General features: G+C 34.6%; 1 non-coding gene across 1 annotated transcript; it reads right to left on the bottom strand.

The window, feature by feature from the left end:
• Positions 1-3,866: 3,866 nt before the first annotated feature.
• Positions 3,867-3,974, bottom strand: LOC131181898 (small nucleolar RNA R71). The gene has a single exon (XR_009150372.1). It is a non-coding gene; the product is annotated as a small nucleolar RNA R71 (small nucleolar RNA).
• Between the last annotated feature and the right edge of the window lie 1,022 nt (positions 3,975-4,996).

The following is a 4,996-nucleotide window of genomic DNA, read 5'->3' on the forward strand; positions in this document are numbered from 1 at the left end:
TTTCATATATTGTAAATATTTTACATATACATCCATACATACATATACATAACACATTTACACACACATTATACATCACTTAGAAATTGTACAAATTGCATACAAATAGACTCCCTCCATTTAGTTAATGCATTACTCATTTTAGGAATCATGCATCATGCATTAAAATCTTTTGCCAAATCCCTTGAGTATTGAAAAGTTGCCTATGAGAGTGATTTGACTTACCTTTAGTTGGGTTTGTGGATTGAAAGTTCCTAAGAGGTACAAAGTTTTGAAGTGTTATCCCTTGCCTATATCTTCTTAGCCAAAAAGCCACCCAACTAGTCATTTGGAGATGGAAGTGTTTAGAGGGAGTTATTGGATATAAGGTAGTCAAATGATATCTCACCAATCCTAGAACAAATTTTCTAAACCTTTCAAGGCAAAATACCAGCTTGTACTTGAAAAGAGAGATGATTAGGCATTCTTTGATTTAAACCCTCTCATTTTAAACCTTTGGCCTTTTTCCTAATTAAAATTAACCCTTGCAAACCCCTTTGAACCTTTTTATTCCTAATTTTTCTTGAAACCCTTATTGCTACCTAGCCAATCAACCAAACACTCCAACCCTTTTTCATGAGAATAATATTGAATATTAGGTACACTTTCTAAAAATAATAAAAATAAAAATAAAAAAAGAAGAAGAAAAAATATACAATAAAAGGGAGAAGAAATGCTTGTCATCTTGTAAAAAGTGCTAGTATATATGCTTTTCACCATTGTCATTCAAAATGAAAGAAATCCACCCAAAGTATTAAAAGAAATGAGTTTGGGGGTGGCATTTTTAGGGACAATCATCAAAAGGAAATGCAAAATGCAAGTTTAAAGAATCAAAATATCCCTCCATTTTTATGTGTTTTGTAAATTATGCTAGCACTTGACAATCCTCATTGTATATTTCTCTCTCCCATATATATAAAAAAAAAGAGAAAAAGAAAAAAATATAATAAAACAAGAAGTGTACCTTATGTTTCAAAATTGAAAATATTCTCATGCTTTGAAGCCTTTTTACCCCTTTTTCTTCTTAGCCTCATTTTGAACCCCATGGCCCCATTACACCCCTAAAAAGACCTTTGATCTCTTGATAGTACTTGCTACATTAGTGGAGATGGGAATAGGGAATCTGCCTATGGGATTAGAAAATTATTCATTCATTCATTCAATTCCATCATTCCATATAGAGACACTTTGGTTATTGATGATCCTAGAATTCCTTTTGAGCATGACTCTCTCTTTTGATTGGTTGGTTTGGGGATTTTGATTGATAATTGACTTGATGGCTAAGCGGTGAAAGCTTGGATAAGCATTAAATTCTTTGCATTTTGAAGGATGGGTATATGGATTGTTGGTATGGCTGAAGGGGTGTTAAGTTACTTCAATTGGTAATTTTCATAGCTCTTTGGACAAGGCACCCCTAAAAATTTTTGCATTACATTTTAAAGTTTGCTTGAGGACAAACAAAAGCTTGAGTTTGGGGGTATTTGATGCATACATTTTGCATAGTCATTTAGGTCTAATTTTATAACCATTTTTATTTGATTATTAGTCATTTTTAGCTAATTTCATTAGTTAATTACTTAGTTTTTCATAATTGTCAATTTTGGATTAATTTGTAATTTTTACTTTGTTTTGTAGGAAAAATGGTGTTTTTGAAGGACTGAAGAGAATTTTGCCATTGAGGAGTGTCTTCTACAGCCAAAGATGTCAAAAATAGGTTTTCAAGCTGAAATATGCATTGACCAAACTGTGCATAACTTGCCGCATAAGCTATGCAGATCTGCATAAGGAGAAAGATCATCGTTCGAGAACCCGAAATGTGCATAAGGACACTGCATAGATTATGCACATTCTCGCCCCCCTTATGCACCTTCACGGAATTGTGCATAACCTATGCACAAAGTTATGCAGTTTCGAATAAGTGACTCAGAACCAGTGAAAGCGCATAAGGGACTGCATAACTTATGCAGTCCACTTATGCAGTCCCATAAAGAGTTCATTAATGAGCTGGCAGGAGATTCCCTCAAATAATTCCTCCTAGAACATACCATTTTAGGGCTCCATGTCAGAAAAATGCTATAAATAGTCTCATTATCCCATTTTAGAGGGGAGACAAGGGAGCAGAAAAGAAAAGGAGGGGCTGAGCAGAATTTGGAGAGTTACTTTCACCTTCCACACCATTTTCAACCAAGATTTGCAGATTTCTTTCTTTCCTTATATTTTTCTACATTTCTAGTGTTTAATTTCTTATTTCTTAGCCTAGATTAAAGCTTTATTTCCATTTAAACTCAATATATCTTGTAAGCATTATGGATAGTGAGTAGTTTACCTTTGATTCTGGAGTAAGGGTTGTAATATTTGAGATATTTTGTGGATTTTGATTGGGTAATCCATATTTTGCGATCTTAATGAGTTTTATTCATTTCTTGTGTGCTTAATGACATGCTTAGTGTAGGATCCCATTAAGTGATGTTCTTAATCCATGGTTGAAGCACCGAAAGGAGAAGGCCTTGTGATAGATAATCAAGAAATTGGACTTAATTAACTTAGACCTAGAAATAGGCTAAGGATTAAGAGGATTCACAGATTAATTAAAGAACTTAATGGGTCTTAATTAATTCTAACTCCACGAAAGTAGGATTAGTTTGATTAAGGCACTCTTTGTCTCACTCGAAAGGGAATTCAAAGGATTTAAGAATTAATCTCCTTAAAACCCATAAGTTTCATAAGATTGGATAACCAATTTAAAATCCCAAAATAGCTCGAATATGAAATCCCGAACTCCGGAATCGCCTTTTTACCATTGTTAATTTCTAATCGAATTTAATCACTTGCCATTTTGAATATTGCCATATTTGAACTTGCTTATTTCAATTTGATGCAATTTTAGTTTAATTAATACATTGTTGAATAGAATATTAATTTTGCAAATTTAGATTTCATACTCCATTACCCATCAATTCATTACTTTAATTTCAAAAATATTTCAATTTACTCAACTTTTTATATCAAAAATTCAATCATTAACACAACTCCTCGTGGGATCGATATCTTTTCTATACTACTTGTATGACCCGTGCACTTGCGGTAGGGACGCATCAAGTTTTTAGCGCCGTTGCCGGGGAGTTGTTTGTTTGAGATTGAATTCTTGATTATTTTAGTTGTTTTTAGTTTTATCTTTGTTATATTTTCATTTTGTGCTTGTTTATTATTTTTCAGGTACTTTTAATCTTTTATGAGAAGTGCTAGAAGCGCAAGTGACACATCCTTATTATTTAATCCTGAAATTGAGAAATTTTGTAAGTCCTACAAGAAATAAACCAGATAAAGGAAAGAAGCATTGAGAGATACTGAATTAGAAGCGGACATGGTGATGAAAGAATTAGAATTGGTGTTGGTAATCTGGAAATGGTCAAAACAATGAAGATGCAACCTAAGGGAAGAAGTTGTTAATGCAAGCGTGCCTAGGGAAGTATGATGGATCATGCTTTTCCTCGTTTTGATGATTTGAGAGAGAGCATAGCAAGACCAAGGATTGATGCACATAGCTACAAGATGGATTTTGGAGTTCTTCAAATGATTCAAAATTCTCAATTCGGAGGTCATCCTTCTGAAAATCCACACACACATTTGAAGAAGTTTGCTATGATCTGTGACATGCAAAAACAACCTAGAGTGTCTGATGATGCAGCAAGATTGAAGCTATTCCCGTTCTCTTTAAAAGATAGAGCATTGGATTGGCTTGACTCTTTACCTCACAACTCCATTACAAATTGGGAGCAACTCACTGATGCATTTCTTGCACAATATTTTCCACCTGGAAAAACTCAAGAGTTGAGGAATCAAATGACAGCTTTCAGACCAAGAGAAGATGAAACTTTATATGAGTCATGGATCAGATGGAAGGAATTAGAGAGATTATGCCCACATCATGCCATTCCAAAATGGATGATAAATCGAATTTTTACACAAATGTCACTCCTGCAATCGGAGGATTATTGATGCTCAAACAGGAGGGGAATTTATTATGAAGCATGAAGATGAAGCTTATGAGCTATTGGAGAAAATTGCAAAGAATACTAATCTTTGGAGTAGTCCAAGAGGACCAGCTCCAACTCAAAAAAGGCAAGCTGCTGGAATGTATGATCTTGATCCATTCAACATGATTAATGCAAAGTTTGATGCACTTACAAATGTCCTTGCTAAGAAGATGGAAGATCTGAGTATGTTGGTTAGTTCATAATCATCACCGGAAGTTCACAACAAGTGGCTTATGCAGAGGAAACTACCAGCTGTGGAGTAGATTATGGAGAACAAGCAGCATATGTTGGTAATTATGGAAACAAGAAAATTGGGAATCCTTACTCTCAAACTTACAATCCAAATTGGAGGAATCATCCCAACTTTTCATGGGGAAATCAGCAAAATCAAGTTCAAAATCAGAATTTTCAACCACATCAGCAACAAGGAGTTCCATATCAGCAAAATAGGCAACCGCTGTCTAATTTTCAGCGGAAAAATATGAACCCTCCACCAAAACAGCAAGAACAAAATTCCACCACTGAAGCTTTATTGCAACAGATTCTTGCTAACCAAAATAAGCATGATGAGGAGATGAGAGAGATGAAAGCAAGGCTGGAACAGATGCAAACACATAACGAGAATCTTTGGAAATCCAGATTGCACAACAAGCATCTTCCTCAAGTGCTAAATCTTTTGGAAAACTGCCAAGTCAACCAGAAAACCAAAGAGAGCAATGTCAAGCTATTACTTTAAGAAGTGGGAGAGTTGTAAATAATGATGGGAGTGAAAAACACGAGAAGAGTGAAAACAGTGAGAAGAGAGAAAATGAGAAAAATACTGATGAGAGTGAAAAACAAGAGAGTGCAGAAAAATGTAAAGAGGAAATTGAAGAGAAGGAAGATAAATATATACCTCCTGAACCCTACAAGCCACAACT

Source organism: Hevea brasiliensis, chromosome 7, assembly GCF_030052815.1.
Source record: "Hevea brasiliensis isolate MT/VB/25A 57/8 chromosome 7, ASM3005281v1, whole genome shotgun sequence".
NCBI classification, from domain to species: domain Eukaryota; kingdom Viridiplantae; phylum Streptophyta; class Magnoliopsida; order Malpighiales; family Euphorbiaceae; genus Hevea; species Hevea brasiliensis.